This window comes from Rhipicephalus microplus, chromosome 8 (genome assembly GCF_043290135.1).
Source record: "Rhipicephalus microplus isolate Deutch F79 chromosome 8, USDA_Rmic, whole genome shotgun sequence".
NCBI lineage: Eukaryota > Metazoa > Arthropoda > Arachnida > Ixodida > Ixodidae > Rhipicephalus > Rhipicephalus microplus.
The window spans coordinates 13901757-13922667 of record NC_134707.1 but is presented as its reverse complement, the minus strand read 5'-3'; the positions used below and the strand labels follow the sequence as shown (position 1 = coordinate 13922667).

At 44.9% G+C, this 20911-nt stretch overlaps 1 protein-coding gene and 2 long non-coding RNA genes across 4 annotated transcripts in view; 1 reads left to right on the top strand and 2 right to left on the bottom strand.

Moving 5' to 3' along the window:
* The window catches only part of sd (TEA domain transcription factor 1 homolog scalloped), a 237377-nt gene extending 235556 nt beyond the window's left edge, over nucleotides 1-1821 (bottom strand). For both annotated transcript variants that reach the window (XM_075871106.1, XM_075871107.1), the window contains exon 1: nucleotides 917-1821. The gene's annotated coding sequence lies outside the window, so the exon portion shown is untranslated. The remainder of the gene's footprint in view (nucleotides 1-916) is intronic.
* A 136-nt stretch (nucleotides 1822-1957) lies between these two features.
* On the top strand, nucleotides 1958-15019 carry LOC119165717 (uncharacterized). The gene is made up of 2 exons (XR_012885485.1): nucleotides 1958-2113; nucleotides 14541-15019. It is a non-coding gene; the product is annotated as an uncharacterized LOC119165717 (long non-coding RNA).
* LOC142768820 (uncharacterized) overlaps nucleotides 10703-20911 on the bottom strand; it is a 35006-nt gene continuing 24797 nt past the window's right edge. Inside the window, exon 2 of the long non-coding RNA XR_012885486.1 lies at nucleotides 10703-14905. This is a non-coding gene — a long non-coding RNA (uncharacterized LOC142768820). The remainder of the gene's footprint in view (nucleotides 14906-20911) is intronic.

Sequence of the window (20911 nt, the reverse complement as noted above, 5' to 3'; positions counted from 1 at the left end):
TTAAATGGATCCCTTTCTCCAATGTCATCAATACCTGGTAAAAGTATGCACAAACATCCTGCAGTTTCTGCGACAACAAAAACGCTCCACACCACCATTTTATGCAGTTTAGTACAGCGTAACGCGCTGATCAGGGTTACGAGATAAGGACCGTTGGACTACGTCCCGTTCGAGGCGCAGACACCACACGTCGTTGACGCGCCATTCAAAAACGTGAGGCAGTCAGAACAGAAGAAGCACTGCATAATGCCAGTGATAGCAGAACCCGCTTCGCGAGCAATTCTGTCTTCGCAAAATATAAACCACCCTCTCCCCAGATTTGTGGAGGTGGGCGACTGCAGACACGAGGAACCGGAACTCCAGTCAAGGTCTAGCGTCTCTTTCCACCGCCGACTCGCCGCTTTTTTTGAGCTCTCTCCCGATTACCCGTATCACGCGAACTCTTCGCACTGTGCCGCACGCCCTGCCACTGCTGGCAACCGACGGGAGAGTGATGTCACGGCCGCCGAGTGGTTATCGCACCATTGTAACCGCAAGCCCGCACGGGCGACAACCAATCGCACAGAGAGAGAGGAGGTGTGCGGGGGGTGGGGAGGCAGTGACAAAAATAAACAGCCGACGACAGCAACACGCTCCAACTGAGCAAGCCTTCCACTCTGCGCAGACTCGGGCGCGAAACCTATCCACGCCGCTAGCAGACGCCGCAGTGCCCGCGCTTTCTTAGCAGACGACCAAACGGGAGGGGGTTTTGATCACAGATGCACCATGTCTGTTGAATCGTACGAGTACCTGGAACGGTCTTACGAATGCACTGTCGTTGAGTGTATTTCAAACTGAACCGTTACCAGCGACTCTGAGAATGTTCTCGTGTCATGGAAGCGGGATTCGAGAATAAAGCAAGCGTCGTAGAACTCACCTCACTCAGCGTAGGCGGGAAACTCCGGTAAACAGAGAAGGTCCTGTCCTCTTTCGCTGTACCAGACGGCAACGAAAATGAGTGGTGGCAAACAGAGACGATGACGCGGCTGTGCTGACAACAGTCGAGGTTTGGTAGATCCAGTAGAACACAAAAACTCGGGAAACGATGATCACAGGGGCAAAAAACAAGGAAAAGAAAAAGCTGGGGGAACACTGAACAGCAATCAACCACAGAGTGGGGGGGTCAGAGCAAAACAGAACTTGGGAAAGGTGACAAAAAAAAAAAAAAGAAACGGTAGCGTCAACACTCAATTTAAAAAAGAAATGGGGAGAATTGTCGCCGTTGGGTCACGTAGTCCACTGGTTGGTCTGTCTATAATTTCCTCTCTTCCTTTTTTCGACTGGCAGAGAAAAACGCGCGTACACACACCACAAGACGTTTCTTTCGCTCTCTCTCTTTATCGCTGTTTCCCGCTTTTCCTTTCGTCAGCGGTGCCCCGACGCGCACACAAATACACAAACTTCTCTTTCAGTTGCGACGGCCGTCGAAGAAGAAATCGACGGCCACGAGAAAAACTGGGACGTACGAGCGGTCGGCCGGTCGACGGTTCAGGCAAGGGAAAGCCGAGCGAGCGGCCGCTGCAGCTAGCGACGTCAAGAAAATTCCACGCACACAAGCGAAGCGCGCACGGCACGGCGCTCCTCGCACACGCTCCGGCACAGGCGGCAGCTGCTCCCGCAGGCTTGGAATGCGAAGTATGGCACAAAGAATCCCCAAAACGCGGACGGCGGGCGCCCCTAGTGCGCAGCGGCGCACGCGCATGGGTGGGGCGTAGCGCGTCACTTCCGCCGCTGACGTCACGGCATCAGATGCCGGTAGTTCTTTGCAACGTTCCGCGCGTACATTCGCGGCGTCGCTCGCATTTCTGGCTCCAGGAGGCCAAGAGCACCCGCTGTCGCGACGGGAGAGGAGAACGCAGCGGGTTCTGTCCAATCAGAAAGAAAGAGAGGGAGCGTGGAACGAAAATGGCGGCATGGAGAGCGGGCAACCAGGGTGGGCAGACCTAGAGTGGAAAAACCGGCTGGCGTCCGCTGCCGCTCCGCGGGCGCCTGCGGCGCCACGTAGGGTAGGCGAGCGCAGTTAGCGCTCTCAGCTGACCGGGATGGCTTTGTGAAGTTAGCGTCTAATAAGCCCGTAAGTTCTGCTATTTGTTCGATGCTACGGAATCGCAGGCTAAACCACTGTTGTAGTTCGTTCAAGCTACTGCAGCACACTCAACGGCGTAGAGTGTGTAAGAGTCAGCACTCCACATGATCTGGGGGATCCCATTTTGTGACTCTTCACGGTGTGAGTGCGTTGCAAGCAAATCGGAGGCGGTGTGAGTGCGTTGCAAGCAAATTAGAGGCTTAGTTTCACAGTTGCTATAAAAATCTACTTTCGCTGGAATTCGCACGCAGATATTGTGAACTGCGACGCCTGTGTTTAAACGGGGGCAATATTTTGTATGCGCTTTTTCGGAACTTTTGTGGAAGCGTTCGATGAGTTTGGGTCTACAGCAGGATAGCAGTACAGCTATTCTACAGACCCATGTTCATTTACGCATTACAAAATACATCGACTAATAACATTTCTAAATGAACAAACTACAGCTCTTGTTACCAGTAGTGATGTGTTTTATTTTTCGCTTGATCTCTTGTGATAAGACCACGATGTGCGACTTTTCTATACACGCGATGTTTCCGGAGTGACCCATGTGCTCTGGCGACTACGTAAAGTGTCACATTCAACGAAATGTTTGTTTTATTCCAGTAAGTCTGGAGTCGCCGCTACGACGTATTTGCAAAGAGCATCTGGAAAATTTAGCGGACGGCTTCATTTTACAGAAGCTTCTGAAGCAGATAAAGTGTCTCCGTGGTCCCTTCACATATGTAAAAAAAAATGTCACGTCGCCGTCCAAAGTGCAACGCACTGGTTGCAATTTTGTCCAGTGAGCACATGTGCTCAAAAGAAACGAGCGACATATTCATTACCTGTCGGCATATCGCAGCCGCTTTGAGACGCGTTTCGATGACATTCCTTCGCAGCTGGGCCTCCAGCCATTGTGTTTGTCGCACGCGTCTAGAAGATTGGAAGCATTAGCGTCATCACTTTAATAAATGCTTCTTTCACTACTCGACTAAAAGTCTTCATTCTTTTTATTCGGTGTTATATGCATCGCACAGCGTTGAAAACGCTGGGACAGCTGGAAAACACTCAATGTCTTCTTAATGCTTATAATTTCCAAATATTTCGAAGGAGAAGTTTCTGACTTATAAAAAGAGTTTATACATTATTTTAGTGACGAATACTTGCCTCGTTTACGTCATAGGCATTAACGCACTTTATAGTGTGAGTCGGGTCGTTACACTTCTGTGTGTCAAAAGTTTTCAAGCAAAGCTTCTGTCAGGTCCAACTCGACTGAGCATTGATAAGATGCCTGATGTTATCAAAGAGCTTATACTGTCCCGCTTAGCGGACGTTGATGTAACAATGAACTTACTGGCCTTCCTTTGATCACGCTGTCGCATTTTGAGAGTCTTTCATACGTGCTGCATCACTGTTCTTGATTCAAAATTCTTCGTTAAGCTTATAGGGGGTTGTATAGCCACCATCTTTATAGCCACAAGTTATCACGTGCAGTGGTGTGACTATGATAACGCTATGTGTAGAGCTAACAGTTGCCTTATTCCATTTCAGTGGAAGTTGTGCGTAACACATTCGCGTTTATGATTGTAGTAGTTTGCTTATAGGCGAAATAATCAGTGCAACACCTAAACCTCTGGTCTGTTGTGTCAGGTTTCTAACTCTTCAAGTGAGGCTCCGATTTAAAGTGCCTGGAAACAGAAAATATTTTGCGCTATCAGTTGAATAATTCTTAGTGACGTCATTCAATAACTCACAATATCAGATATAGTTTCCTTTATTTCTAAGAATTTGATTTGTTCTTTGTTGACATTTGCGTTAACATTACCTGAACTACATAGCGTACGAGTTAGTCCTAACAGGAGCATGTACACAGCAACTGGGCACACAACAACGTCCACTTGAACAAGCGATCTGTCACTTGTTCGTTACGAAACGCAAGCCTTCCTTTTGGTACCTAGCATACAACTCGATTGGATTGCCTTCAGTATCATGTTTTAGGCCAAGGAACTGGAAGTAACCGAATAGTGTAACGCAAGCTTCAGAACAATTCTTAAATGCATCTGTCATTATGTTCTTAGTTACACGCAAAGTTCTTTCTGATAGACTGAGTTTTTCTTGCACGGACCTTGTGAATACTCTTTTTTGTGTCTAAACTGCACAGTTTTTCTTCTGTATTACATCGGAGAACCTAAACTTTTTTACTGACAGTGTGCCATTTAGTTTGCGTCAAATTTTGCCGTTCTGGACATCAAGCAGGCTTTACTATACCTTTACATCCATTATAGTCATTGATGAAAAGTCTAGCTTCGCCTTTCATTCCCTGTTTCTACGTGTTCGAACCTTTAGTCACTGTGGTATCCTGGAAGGCCTTCAGTTGTCTCCTTTCTTATGAGGGCCAGAAATCCAGTGTGGTTAGACACCAAGGACAGCAAAATTGGCGAGACTCGACCACTTGCAAACTACATCCCACAAAACACAAGAAAAACTAAAAAGCTTCTAATAAATGTTCAAATGGAAAGCCCAAAAGTGTATAAGAAGTCTTGATGATATGTTATTTAAACCTAAGAAGCTTGAAAACCTCCTGTAGCTGTGCTAACGCCGTGTTATTATACGGCTAGAAAACTTCTAGCAAGAATTGTAAAAAAAGTCTTTCTAGATTTTTTAAAGAACCTTTGTAAACGTTTACTATACTTGTATTATTATAAGCCTAGTAAACTTCTTGCTAAGATTCCAAAAAGTTTTTGGCTAGATCTCTTAACACCCATTTGAGACATTTATTTTTGTTGTAAACCAGTTTGTTGAGCGTTACCCGTGGTTAATTTGTTGCATAATGTCAGTGCTTTGAAATCGGTGCATTTAGCTGTTCACTGTTGAGAGTGACAAGTAGGCATATCAGCATAATTTGGCATCAAATAATTGCTGGCACTTTTCCAAGAAGCAAAATCGGTGCCATATTTATTGAAAAAAATTAATTAGTGACTGCCGTCTATCATTACAATAATCTGTTTTGTTTGGGGACAAGACAAGCTTGTAAACGTCAACTCATTATTGTTTATGGTGTTGCCCGGAATACATCATACTGCACATCCAAAAGTAAATGCAAAAGTTCAACAAATCTTGTTGCACACCTGTAACCTTTATTATACATAACAATGACTACACACTTCGTCGCAAAACTTGCACGCTTTGTAGTAACTATGACGTGTGCAGGTCACTCGTGAGCAGGGCCCCCTCCAATACCACTGCTGACAGAGGCAGCCGCCGCCACAACTCTGCTCAAATCTGCCGCCAAATTCTCGCTGCGCGTTCATGCTTCACACCCCACACAAACGAAAAAAAAAGCTTATTCGCGCTTAACTTCGCACAAATTTGCCTTTACGCTGCTGAAATACTACAGAAAAATTGGGTCCCTACGTAAACAAAAGCTCACTTATCGTGCACATGGTATAGGAAAAAGGTGGTAAACGCAGTAGTAACAAAGCACCAACAGCACCAACCTGGTACATACCTCGCGAGTGCTTCACGATACGAAGCCACACGTCTTCGCTTGAGTATAGCGCATCTTCGTAATCAGCAGCACTGGCAGAACAAAGAAACACGAACACAAAGCGCAAGCAAACTTAAAACACGATAGAAATCGACTCAAACCCGCTCCTTCGAGAGGCGACTGAGTGGCGAGTAGACACGTCCAGACAATTGAAATTGTTCTAGCCACGCATGCGCACACCGTATTAGCGCATCTCAATTTCTCAATGCTGACTAGAGAGCTTAGTTACTACATTTAAATATGTAAAAATATAAAAGAGTACATACTGCATAATTATGTAAAGCGAATGTTATTTTGCTTTAAAAAAAGAAAGAAACGTGGAAAACACCCTGCATATATGGCATGGACGATCGAGACTTCATTCACAAATTCGACCAAAAGTTCTAGAAAGTAACGTTCAGTAAACTTCTTGAAAAAGACTTCTTGTAAAAAACGTTTTCTCAACGTCTTCTACAAAACTTCCTAGAAAAACGTTTGTTCAACGTTACATAATGTACCTAGACGATCAGCATACCTTTCTAGTCGTGTCGACAAGTTCTGACGACGTTTCGTTTTACTTGGGATCTTACTTTAGTCGTTACTCAACCCCACGCTCACGAAGATTTCACCCATACAGTTTTGCACCAATTCACCAAAGTTATACATAACCAGGATCAGATTAATCGAATTTGTACTCAGCAGAGGTAGGCCACGATGTTTGGACTCAGCTTGAAAAAAAAAAAATGGACTGAGGCTTGACAAGCTTCTTTCCAGCCGAGTTTATTCAAACATTCTAAATATTTACTAATCCGCCCTTGCGCTTACGAAAAGTCTGCTCTTCCATGGTCTCACTCCAAGTGAGACAAATAAAAAACCTTGACAGCCGTACTCACTCAAGTTCAAAATAAAGTTCGTCTTACACGGAGTCAATAAGAATCACGAAATCTCGTATTCACCAGAGCTCATTCGAGCACACTGCAAAGCCAAACTCGACTCAGACTCAAGAGAATCCTCCTCAACCCGTCGTACTCACACTGCGGCAGTCCCTGCATCCAATAAATCAAATCTTTATGGCGCCAAAATAATTTCCGCCAAGTATGCATAAAACGATAAAGGACAACCAGGAAAAAAAAAAGCTGCCAGCCCCGTCGCGGTGGTCTAGTGGCTAAGGTACTCGGCTGCTGACCAACAGGTCGCGGGATTGAATCCCGGCTGCGGTGGTTGCATTTTCGATGGAGGCGGAAATGTTGTAGGCCCGTGTACTCAGATTTGGGTGCACGTTAAAGAACCACAGGTGGCCGAAATTTCCAGAGCCCTCCTCTACGGCGTCTCTCATAATCACATCGTGGTTTTGGGATTTTAAACCCCACAAATCAATTGAAAAAAAAAAAGCTGCCAATAGGTGGCTTCGCTCGCCCGCAGTCCGACGTATTGCTTGGCACCTGGGCAAAAACGATAAAAACCAGTTTACGAGAAAAATATATAGATCACGTTATCATAGCAGAATAAAAGCAATACGCAATAGTCAAAAAAGAAACGAATAGAACACAACAAAATGAGCGAAATCAACTTTCTTCTACAAACACAGATCTAAGTTTAGCAACGCAAGAAATAGATTGAGGTGTATAAAGTGAAAATAGTTTGACAAGGTAGGCAAATAATAGCACGTACCAGCGTTCGAACGGGATGTAAACGGCATATGAGAACTTTCCAGTACACACGGTGTCTACCTCGGTAATTATGTGCTTATTAGTTTCTAAACGAGCTCCGAGTTATCTATAATATGCCTTGCTTGATAATCAGACATGATAGATATAGGTTGACTCATGACTGCGTTTACTGACCTATGGCAATGAAACGATTGCACGCCTCTGTGATCGCCACGCCTAAACCAACTACGAGCAGCGCTCTCAATCGCGTAAGGTTGCTGTAAGGCCTGTGACTGGACGAAAAGAAAAGACGTTGTGTGACGATCCATGTTTCTATCTGTCCGAGCTGACGCCGCGAACGTATTACGCACAACACCAGGACGTCATGCAAACAGGTGTTGCATAGATAAACAACGTTCTGTACAACACTGCTTCAATATGAATGGCCTATCGACCAGCTGAGACTGATCGACAGGGCAAAAGGTGACCCCAAGTATTCCTTTCATTCACCCATATGTGGGAACTTGACAAGTCTTGGAAGAGCGCGCACACGTGTAATTATATTCATTTTCATGTTCGTTATTTAAGTGCGGATCACTTAAGGAGCTAGAGCGGTCGTATGCTGTCATCGCTTGGCTTAACTCAGGAAAAGCCGCGTATCGCATAGCCATTATACGTTTAGCTCTCTGATGATGATGATGAGCGAGCAATGGAAATAAAAATGGTAGGTGTAACCTTAAGAGACAAGAAGAGAGCAGGGTGGATTAGGGAACAAACGGGGGTTAAGGATATCATAGCTGAAATCAAGAAGAAGAAATGGACCGGGCATGTAGCACGTAGGCAGGATAACCGCTGGTCGTTAAGGGTAACTAACTGGATTCCCAGAGAAATCAAGCGGGTTAGGGGGAGACAGAAGGTTAGGTGGGCAGATGAGATTAAGAAGTTTGTGGGTATAAATTGGCAGCAGCAAGCACAGGACCGGGTTAACTGGCGGAACATGGGAGAGGCCTTTGTCCTGCCGTGGACGTAGTCAGGCTGATGATGATGATGATGATAATGATGATGATGCTTGGATCAATGGCATCTACCCACCGTGGGGTATCGGCCATGAGTCGGGTGGATCATACATACTGGATCTGTTATTATATTCAGTAAAAGCTAAAATGATACTGAGATTATTTTTTTAATGTAATGTTAATTATGAATGATTGTAATTTCAAGTCGCACTATTTTGTGGAATCTCCCAGACACTGAAGATATTTGAACTAGGAAGCCTGAATAAAGAATCGTTAGTAGTTTATACATCTACCAAATCTATTCGAGTCGCGTATGAACTTTTCGTCTGTTTTGAAAATGTTCCTGTCTGAATGTCCCAGGCGCAGAGGCCCCAAATGATAACAGAACGGCCGACGCAACCGGTAGACCACATTGCTGCAATATAATTTCGATACTACGTTTTCTGTGTAAGGATAAACGTACACAAAATTCAAGCCTTCTTTTTTCTTGTTATTCAAGCTCCTTGATGATGATTTTAAATGCGGAGCACTTCAGAGACCCGGGCTATCGCATGCTGTTGTCGCTTGGAGTAAGTAGACGAAGCCACGTATAAAACAAAAAAACACAAAAACGAAGTAAGAGAAAAATACATAAAGAGAGAGAGAAAAAAGAAAAGACAGGAAGAAAAAAAACAGAAGTGGAGCGAAAAAAAAAACAGAACAAATCTGGAAAGGAGACAAAGAAAGAAAAAGAAAGCCGAAGAGAAAGATGGCCGTCCAGCTCTGAACTTCCTTCAGTATTGACAGCACTAGCGCGAGGCTGACCTAATTTTTTTATTTTTTCATTTTCTAAGCTTCGATTAGTGTTTATCAGATCTAATAAGGCGAAAAACATTCGATAGCCATGCCAAACTGTCCTCTGTGCATTTGTCACCCTATATATAGGGCGACATGACGATAATTGCCATCTCTCAGATAATAGAAACGCAAGAACATTTTGCTAGCATATGACTGTTCATTCAAATGTTACATTTCATGTCGATAATAACTTCGTCTATGCGTGGGCTAAAACAAAAATGAACATGACAGCACAGAAGGCATCTTATATTCAAATGCGCTTTCCCGAATGTCACTGTAGGTATATCGGTTTATAGTGCAAGAGATTCATGTGAAGACCTTAGTATACCCGTATTGTATTTTTGTCACTTTTTATCTGTCAAGCGACTATGGTCAGCGAGAGCGATTAGGAGAGGAAGAGCGATGTGCCGCATGATTTTCTGAATTTGCCAAACACCGGACATTGTCATAATGAACCAGGGGTAACGTACTCATCGAGACATGTTCTACAATCTTTCTTATTTATGAGTTTGCAAGACAAGCGACCTTGGTTAAAATAGCTGCAAGCGTCACTTGCAAACCAGATTTTTTTTTCGTTTCCCTGCACGAAGTTCTGTAGCCTCTCTGTGCATTTACTCCGCTCTTCGAGCTCAACGAGCAGCTGTGGAAGCTGCAATCTGTCACGAGGGTCTGCCTGCAGTTGCATAGATGGACCTATTCTCTTCTTCCATCAGCCACATCCAGGTCTTCAAGGCAGACCTTCTCTTCTTTCGAGACCCTGGACTGGACAGTCAGTTGCAGAGGACACCTGGCACCACCTGAGCTATGGACGTCATTCTTTTCTTCTAACTTCTTCCGCTCCTTCCGTGTTTTCTCTCCAGATGAACCTCTCGTTCTCTTCCGTCAGCCACACCGAGGTCTTCAAGGCAGTCCTTCTATTCGTTGGAGACCCTAGGTTAGACAACCGGCTGATGAGGACACCTGTCACGTCCTGAGCTATGGACGCCATTCACCTCTTCTTATAATTTCTTACGCTCTTCCCATCTTTTCTGTCACCTTCCTCATCGCCTCGACATGCACTGAGTCATGTTTCTTTCAGTGCTACCTGGACAGGCGATCCTCTTAACAATGAAGTGGGCAGCATTATTACTTCGCATGGGAGGCTAAGCCGCACGTGAAATACAGAATGCCATGCCACTAACTAATTAAATAATTTAAGCTTGTTCGCAGAGTTTTCATCAATAACATTTGTTCTAGAAAAATTTGAAGGCACGAAAGATCAAATATTTTACCCATATAGTTTCATATACTCGATTCGCAAAGCACTTTCAATTTTCAAAATATACAGACACCACAAAATTATAACCTGTATTTAAATGGGCACGAATAATTAATTACATGTCTCTGCAAATTTTCGTACAATTTCATGCACAAGTAGGTGGATGAGTTTTTACAAACTAGTTGCCTAACATTGGGCTTTTGCAAGTTTTTGCTAGCATTCAAGTGTAGAGGCCGGGGCATAACATTGTATATGTGGCCAAGTACGTCCTTACAATAGAATGCCGCAATTAAACCTTACAAAACAGCCGAATTAAGATGGAATATATTTTATTATCAATAAAAAATACATTAAAAAGGAGCTTGACCCTGGGTTATCCTAAAAGGAAGTCCCTGAAAAGAACAACATGGTGACAAGTTTTCATTGCTTCTCCTTAGTTAGATGCAAACTTACATTAATAATAAACTCTGACCGTATCACCACATCGGGAATAGTGTGTGTAGTGAGACGCTGCTTTGTCTATTAGAAGTAATTTGGACGCCCACAACGGTGTTGCTGCTTCCCATGCATAACTAATCAATCAATTGATTGATTTATGTATCGATCAATCAATCAATCAGTTTATTACTCCTAACAAAATGGATTACATTGTGTAATATTTATTCAGTTAAGGTGCCATGGCAGAACTCAACACGAGTTGTGTAAATGGTTCCCTTGACAAATAACGGCGTATAAATCTACGCAAAAAGATTCTATATATAGGTACATGCGAAACAAGACAAATTGTTATACAATGTGCAAAAAGAAACTATGAACTATGCAGGACGTAACTGGCAGCTATTTCTGTCATTTAAAAACAAATAAGTGCATATGAGATGGTGTCCAAGAGTAACGTTGTACAGCATGTACGTACATTTCCTGTATATTACTAGGTGTACAAAAATTTACCTTAAATATCTAATTATTTAGTTCTTTTGCGGAAGTCAGAACTTACAATTTTCATACTTGAACTATTATAAAAATATTCAATAAAATATGCAGTTAGCCGCTTTCAATGTCCGGATTCACTTCTAAGTTAAATATTTGATATTCGCAAATCATCCGTTGTTACCGGTTGCCACTGATGGCAGTGCTGCTGGTGAGACCTGGGTATGCAGAACTTGACCAGTGACATAAATGTAATATTTTAGTGACACCAATATTTTACTTAACTGCTGGCGTTCTAGAAATATTCACAAAACATCTTGCGAATTTCCAGCTCGTATGAGATGGATGGTTCTGCTTTATGTAAAGAGATTGATATCATATTCATGCTATCGACGTTTAATATAAGTATAGTGCCACCCGTCTGATAGAATAATCAATGAGAATACTTTATCGTGTTGATTGAAACTGCAGACGGTTTTTTTTTTTGTGGGCAGCTGGACTGTTTGTGGCACCTCGCTGAAAAAGTGTTTACTGTGTGCCTTTTTTTCTACCTGTCCTCAGATTTATTTTTTCAGAGACGTCTCGGCCTAATATATCTACGCAAGTAGCAGACCAATTACAAAAACTATGACGATGACAACTTTTACTGACGACTAGATCGTAAGCCGATAGAATGTAGACATTTAGTGTGATATGAGTTGAGTGACACTCATCAATGTTGGTATTCTGGTGCAACAAAGAATCAACCACAGCACATTGCTACATGCATGTTGCCAGCCTCTTGAACTATCCGCGTAAGCAACCGACCAAGAGAACGAAGTACTCGCCCCTTTTAGGGCTCTTTTGTAAATATATCTGGTCCATAGTTGGCTGAAGCAAGCCCCTAATTCTCGTCTTCTATCTTGAGTCGTGAGCTTAGTTCTTAATCACGAATAACGGCCGATTCTATATATGTTACGTTCCTTCTGCGCTCAAAACACGTGTTCGGAACAAGGATGTATTTTAACCCTCGTCAAGTGCAACGATTTCACACGTCCCAATAGATGACCCCGAGAGAACAGTGACTTGCAGCCGGATTCATCTTGACATAATCTAAATGAGCCATAACATCCACGGCATTGTCGTCGTGAAGAGTGCATTCCGCCGAAGCAATCGATCGCGGAGATCCCTTCGTGTTGCGGGCAAAGTGGGTTATCGGGCTATCGAAGTTATCAAACGCGTTACAGAAAGCGGCGATCGTCCCTGCACGCCGCTTGCAAGGGATTCGCGAGTGCTGTTGAAACGAAAGAAGGACCGCATGACGAAAGAAGTTCGTCGTCGCCACAAGTGTTGGCGGGCGTTGTAATAAAAGTCCGGGGCGTGAAACACGAAAACAGAAACAATAGACCCGATGATATGCGGGTAAAGTAACCCTTGACCCACGTCGTTTTTGTGCGCGTAACAAAACAATGATACCATGCAACTGCTGCTTCGTGACTCATAAAAAAACCTCGATAGGCGCGCGCGCGTCTGTGCATCGCCGAACAATGGTTCCAGTGGGCACGTTGAAGGGACATCACAAAGGGAAGTACTCGGAGAGAGAGAGAGAGAGAGAGAGAGAGAGAGAGAGAGGGAAAGAAAAGTTGTGGGCGGCTCATTTGAAATGTAAGAGTAGGTAAGGGTGCAAGTATGGTGGGGGTGCGTGTACGAACTAAAAAAAAAAAAGAGAGACACTCTGCGACCAACAAAAGACGTGCTCAACCTGCCGCGAAGTGCAACTGCGGGGGAAGCAAGGGGTAGCCACAAATCACGCCGCTCCAAATCCCCCTCCCCCCATACATCATGCCCCCCCTCACCAACTCCACCCTGAACCTCAGTATCTTCTATACAACCCCATGCTTTTCTAGATGAGAAACTGGCCTTGTGTATCAAAGGAATGACAGCAGCAGAACAGTGGTGTGCGGCTAAACTACATTGCGGCCACCGCCGCTGGACGCAGCCTTTCGTTCCAGGCTCCCAATCTGAATAATAACAGTCATCAGCAGCATTACGTCTCAAAACAGAAGCAGGCGTAATGCGACTCCGGCGCTGCTCGCATGGTCGGGTCAGCTGCAGCAGCGTGCCCGGCAGGCTTCACGAATGCTGGTTTTTTGTGGCAGCGCAGGTATGCGTTCCTGGACTGGAAGTGCGACCTTCGGAGCATTCTCCGTTTTCGGGAGAAAATACGCGAAGTTATTTTTTTTCTGTTTTCTTGTTTGTGTGAAGCGCCCCCTCCTCGAATCTGCATCGTTATAAGCTCGTGTTTTGAAGAAGTAAGAATGAAAAAGTTATTATGCCGGAGTGGGAGAAGTTATGACTAACTAAATTGAAGATTTGGACTTGGACTGCTTACACGTGTTGCAGGAGACAGTTGCTCTGATATGAAACCTGCGGATATAAACTCGCACTTGCCCAAAGTATTGATACTTTGTGATAAAAAGTTGAATAAATATTCATTTTACAACAGTTTCCCAAAGAATCGTCCCTTATGAGAATGTCAGTCGAAGTAATATAAGTAGGAATAACCTCAATAAATATCTGCGCTTAGCAATCGCTCAAACTCAGGTACCAGGAAAGATTAACTGCCACTCAAAAGGGTTCACTTGTGCAGACACCCGTCAAAGTTGTGCTCAGCTGTGCTCACTCGAACTCAAAATTACTTGCGTTTGTCTTAACCGGCTTTCCTAGGACTCAGACCCACCAAAAGCATTCTCCATTAAATGGGCCTTGTTGAGCACACCGTCGCCAATACAATGCTCAGCCGGAAGCCAGCATTAGGCTTTGATAATTAGTGACAGTTCACTCAAAGAAGCTGCATATAGGGGCTTATCCCGCACTACAGAAATTACAGCTCACTGTGGAATTACTTAGATCAGCAGCTGGAAGCGCACGGCAAAGAGGCCTTTCTTCGACGATGGCACACACGTTTCTTCAAAGTAAAAGAGGGACAGCTGAGGTTTCCAGTTGTCCCGTACTAGCCATGCGCTCACTCTAGTACGCATGCATAAGTGTTATCCTGTAAATTGTGATTAACTTGATTCATTTTAATTTTCCTTTGACTTGTAGCAATTGGATACCCAGTGATCAATTAGATTTTGGTGCTCATTTGTAAGATGTATACCCTGTCTTAACTTGTTTTTGATGTTTCGTTTGTGTACGTAAGTGAAGTGTACAATAAACTTCCCTTTCTCTCACTCAATTTCAGTCTCGCGGATATGAGTCGGTGGGAGTCAAGAGGGACAGGACGTTGAGGGTACGAATTCAGGATATATGAAGGTATACGCGTCCATACGCGAATCCAAGAGAACAGGTCGAGACAAAATCAAGGACGCTGATGCTTTGTGTTCTTCATTTCTTCTCTTGGGCACCGTGTTCAGACGCTCTTGTACCGTGAGTGACCAGAGAAATGGTGTCGTTCCGCTTCTCAAAGTGAAAGATTTCGTAATGGTGCAGGTGTGGTATGCTACGATGGCTCGCTGCTAAACTGACACAGCTGCGATCTAATCCGTGGCTACACGTGACGCTTCAGTCAGCCAATTGTCCCAGAGACGTACGACATGCCCGATATACCTGCAAAAGAAGCACGACGATTACATGGTGACAACATCTACGTACGGCAGTCAACATAATCACTCTAATGAATGTGGAGTTTCAAGCTTCAATTAAATAATGTTTGGCAATGTCTCGAGGTGTGAGTGAGTGAGTGATTGTTTGCATGTGTTTATGTGTAATTGTTTAAGTAATCGTGTTTTTTTAGATGCGGAGCATCTTATACTCGCGCCTTGTAGTGCGCCGTCCGCGTCGTCCGCGCCGTCCACACCGCTTCTCGAACATTCGACAGCTGACGCGCGCGCATGCGCCGTCGCGCCGTCGCCCACTCTTCCACCATCTGTGCATCCCTTCCTCCTCTACACACCGTGCGCGCTTCACTCCTCCACCATCTGTGCACCCTTCCTCCTCTACACACCGCGTTCGACATCTACAATTCTCCTGATTCTCCAGTGGACGCGCATGTGGCGTCGCGCTTCGAGAACATTCAACAGCTGACAGTGCATGCGCCGTCGTGCTGTATATATACTCAAGGTCGGCGCTCGCTCGCTCAGTTGCCGCTCGTCGGTTGGTTTGTACGGCGCGTCGACGTCCAAGGTCACGGTGAAATGAATTCCAACGAATCCACAAACACAATGATCGACGTCCCTTCGACCAGCGCCGCCCTTTCGCATACGTGTGTACGTGTTCACTCATTTAACACCCCCTCCTACAACCACGTTAACCAATTTAGCCATCGACCCAAGTAAGTCGCAATTTAACACCCCATTTCACAACCACGTTAACCAATTTAGCCATCGACCCAAGTAAGTCGCGCTTTAACACCCCGTTAACCAATTATATGGTCCGCATCCTCCTCAGTGTTCCCCCGAGGGAAGCTGCGGGCAATTTTTTTCTCTAAAGCTAAGCAGTCATTGATGAGTCGACTCATGAGTCAGTTCACTGAGCAGTATGCGAGGGACAGTTAACCATGCCACAGATGTGACAGTTAACCATGAGCTTCGTCAAGTGGGTTCCAAGGGGGCAGTTTCACTTCAAGCCCCGAAAGTACTTGCCCCTTTCACCCCCCCCTTCCTAAGCTAAACAAGTGCGCCGCCCCTCCCCCAGCAGCGATGCTAGACGAGTTTAGACCCCTCCTTCTCAAAAAAATATTAATTAAAAACAAATTCTGCCGACTCCCATGCGTTTCACTGCCTCTGCGATCGCCCAGTCTTGCAAAGCATACTGAAAGGTTTGGAACAACTGGTCAATGTAAAGCGCTGCAGCTTCAAGGAAAGTATTTCAAATAAAGCAGTTGAAATTGGTGAGAAGATGGTTGCAAATCGCCATCGCATACCGTGTTCAAGAGGCCACGTGCCACTAACACCTCTTAACACTGGTTAGTCTCTGCTACTTACTGGCGACTGCCGTTGACTGCTGAGTCTGCCTGCCCTTAACTAATGGCGCCTAATGACGACTTGTTCTCACTACTCTTGACTAGAGTGATGGTTTATTAGATGAGTGTTGTCCACTGTTGGCTAAACTTGGGCTTATGCTATGCTAAGGCTAACTTGAGTTGTTATGTGTAGGTTATATGGGGTGATTACAAGATATTAATTACGCACTAACCGACAATACCCCACTAGGTCGCTGCAATGTACTCTTCTTACTTCAGTTAATTTTTTCACTACGAAGTTGTCCTTCTACCATGTTCATTCGTCGCTGTTTTAGCAGTAGTATTGGTGTGGGTGGTGGTGGCAGCAGCAGCAGTAGTACTATTAGTTTACCAGCGTCACGTGGGCAGAGGAAGGACTCAGTAAGAAAATTTAATGAATTGATATTGAGGACGATGTACGAGAAAATATTTCCAAAAGTTGGTACCAAACAACAATACTTGAAGGGCAACACCTTCGTTGCCTGACGTATTTCACAGCGTTCGAAAGGACGTGTGTTTAGAACAAACATTTAACGATTTCGAGTACTTCGTACTCAACTATGGGAGAGCAGTGAGCCGTTCGGCGGGGGGGGGGGGGGGGGTCATTATCCACCTCGCGAGTGCTTTGAAGACGCCGCTGCTACGTAGGCTCCGCAGTCACCCCTGAGCAAGGAACCAAGTCGGTTTCGAAACGTTTGGTTACTTGTAAACTTTTGGTTGGACTCGAAATCATCTCCCAGTTTCATACCTAACCAGACAGACTTCTGTCGAATGTTTACATTCGAGCCGTTTCTTCAGCATCAGGACTTTGTGCATCGAAACTGTTTAGAGAAAAGGTTCAATGATTCAGTATACTTGGTTCTCAACTTTCTGAAAACATAAAGCCGTATTGTGGACCTCTAACTTGGTGAGAGATTCAGTCTCACCGGCTTGTTTCAAAAACTTGTTAACGACTTAGAGTACATGGTACTCTACCATGGGAGCGCATAAAAACATGTGTTCAGAAAAAGTGCATGGCTAGCGACTTAGTATACTCTATAATGCCGTCCCGCGGGGGAAAAAATACGTCAGTACTGAAAACGTGTGTTTAGAAGAAAAAAAGGGGTAACGATTTAGAGTACCAGGTACTCTACTATGGGAGAGCGTGAAGCCGTCCCGTTACGAAAACTTCAAAACATGTGTGCGTAGAAACAGTTGTTATTGATTTAGAGTACGGTGTACTCTTTTATGGGAGAGCCGAAAGTCGTCCCGTGGGCCTGAGCATGAAACATATGCGAACTATTACAGGTTTTACAAGCCTATGTATACGTTCGTCGAAGTGGACTTCGCTTGTAAGAAGTGACATTTAAAATTCACAATATTGTCACTGGTTTGAGTTCAAAAACTTTAATGCCTCTGCTAAGTTGATTCAACACTTTCACGTCGCCGTTCAATCATTCTTAAGAAATTTAGCAGTAACAAATAACCTTTATTGAATGTATGAACAGTCTTCACAGTTGCCGACAAATAGTACTTGCAAATTGAGCAGAAACCAGGTAGTGTGATTATCCTCCACAGGAGGCCAGGTCAACTGGCAAGGAATTTCACGGCAGGCTGTTAGGACGGGAAACCTAAAAATGTAGGTTCCCTTACACCAAACGATATACCCACACAAGCAAAAAATGACAGCATATCCATGGAGTGCATGATGATGAGTAGGACTAAGCGTCCTTCAGTCTGTCTGCGCTTCCGTACGTCCGTTCTTTCTTGCCTCCGTCCGTCCGTGGGTTCACCTGTGCGACCATCCGTGCATCTATCCGTGCATTCGTGCGTCCGTCTGTGCGTCCATCCGTCCGTCCATCCATGCATCCGTCCACGCGTCCTTCTGTTCATCCATGCATCCATCCGTGCGTTCACCTGTGCGTCCGTCCAACCATACGTGCGTTCGTTTATTAATGCGTCCATCCATCCATCTGTCCGTGCGTCTATCTATCTGTCTGTCCATCTGATGAATACTCCTCGTACCGCCATCTCGCATCTTTTCATCATATATTCACCATATAGAAGTAGCGTCATCCAGCGGACATTTCAAGAACTAACCGAGAGGTGGCGTGCATGGCCGGACTAGAGGAGCAGCACGCGCGCACTTTCTTCCGGCCTGCACTTCGTGTCTAGTTCCTACCTTTCACCGTCACTAGTTCATGGCGCTGTGGCCCAACCCTCACTAAACCTTGCTAAAACCTAGTAAGTTACGCTCAGCGAGTTTAACGCGGCAATCTTTTCTGGTCAGATAGTGCTCAAAGTGCGTCCTTCTGTTACTAGTTTTTTAGTAAGAATCAAATTCAAGGCAAACTATATTGAAGATTGAGTCAACGATGCTCGTCTCTGTAGGTTATTTTAAGAGAAACAACTATCTTTTTATTTATGAATAACGTGAGCGGGTTTTCTCCTCAATTCAAAAGGGTGCTACCGTGCCGCTCCTCTAGTCCGGCCGTGGAGGTGGCTACTTACTACTACTACTACTACTACTACTACTACTACTACTACTACTACTACTACTACTACTACTACTACTACTACATCGTGGATGCACGACCCACGGCTTAAAGAGCTTCGCCCCTATAAGACAAGGCGTAGTCAATCACATGATCGCAGGCTCTCACCGAACGCAATGTGAAATTTAGAAGGTGTCCTACAATCTTTCTCGGTGCGCGTGGTTCTGACCAATGTGCCTACAGCCGTACACCCCGTCCGTTAGCTCGAATGGGTCCCGCTTCGCGAAACAAAAAAAGCAACTCGGTGTGTGTTTCGGAATCGAGACAGACAGCTGGAGAGATATACGGAACTGCTGTACCCCGATTTCTTTCTCTCTCTCCACTCAGTCCACCAACCGGCAACCACCGAAACCCTACTACGCGCATATACACTCGTCGTTACTGCACGCACCGCTGATTCCAACGTCGACAGACTGGTCGAGAAGAAAATAATTGCGTATAATGTGGGGAGCGACACAGACACACTTCCGTGCCGTGCGCGCCACATAGACATCTGCGCGCGCGCGAGCCCATATAACGCAGCAGGCTAATGTCGTGCCGCACGTTGTTTCGCCGGGACTTTTCTCCGGATTCCGTGTTTTCACGAATAGAACGGTCGTCGATGGGCCTCCAGTGGTGATGTCAAAGCTATCCGGCAGCTTACCATTGTCACACACATATATACAACTTTCAGCAGCCGCAGCATTACGAAAACGACGACACGGACCAACAGATGAAATTCTACGAACGCACAGTTCGCATAAAAGTCCAAGTATGAAGAAACGTATCTAATAGTAGATGCTGGTCATATCGATAGCAGTGGAAGCGTGTGGCTGATCCTGTCATTGAGTAAGTTGCAAAAAGAGTAAACGAAGCAATCTGGCGCACAATCCCTCAAGTGCCGGATTGACAGGTGGCGATGTCGTGCCTGCGCATGCGTAGATAAGTATTTTGTCTAGTGTCTATAACGCCCCAGTGCATCCCTGCAGTTGATAGTTGGTGCCTTGTTCTCCTCTCTTCTACTTGTGCTGCCAAAAGTTCATTTTCTTTCACGCTTCATCACTACCAACTAGCTGCATTTTCTGTCATTGGATGACCATAGCAAAAACACCAACAACATCAAGGACGATGAGTAAAGCCACGCTTTCAAAACTATTGAGGGCACATTCCAGTGATTCGACAACGGCCGTGACCCGATACAAACAGGGCTGTGCTATAATACGAGGAGTTGGAGACGAGGAGGACAAGGAAGACGAGTAGTAGTAGTAGTAGTAGTAGTAGTAGTAGTAGTAGTAGTAGTAGTAGTAGTAGTAGTAGTAGTAGTGATAGCATGAGCAGTTGTAGTATTGCTACTACTACTAGAAGTAGTAGTAGAAGTAAGCAGCAGTAGTAATAGTGGTTAGAAGTAGTACTACTAGAAGTAGCAGTAATAGTAAGAGTAGTAGCAGTTGTAGCATGAGCGTTGGTAGTAGTAGTAGTAGTAGTAGTAGTAGTAGTAGTAGTAGTAGTAGTAGTAGTAGAAATAGTTGTATTAGTAGCTGTAGATAGTAGCTGCAGCAGCAGTAGTAGTAGTCATGACCCATGAAGGTTACGTGGGAAGAAGATGAAGTGAATAAATAAATAAATAAATAAATAAATAAATAAATAAATAAATAAAGCGACATCGCGATGACGGTGATGACAACATTGTTGTGCAGAAAGTCGTCATAATACAAATAATTATCATCGTTACAGCATCGCTGTTTGATGGTTCCCACTCGGTGCAACCTTCGGTTTCTTTTTTGCGTGTTTGCGTTGGTTGAACATTTCCATTTGTTGCGACATACGAGCATAAGGGGTTGCTTAGTTCCTGCACTTGGTTACACGCGAGAAAACACGGCGTTCCTTGCCCGGGCCGGCACGTCCCACTTGGGAAGATTTACCTCTTGCCTGGCGCCGCGCTTCGCTTGGGCTCTTGAAGGAGCGCTCGTGCGCGCCTCTTGTGTTTATTGATTTAATCGGCCGACGCGCTCTGTGTCCCGAGCGGCGTTGTTGCGTCCTATGCCGTAGTTGGCGGCAGCGTTTTTCTCTTAACAGTGAAGTCGTTGAGTCCACGAAGGT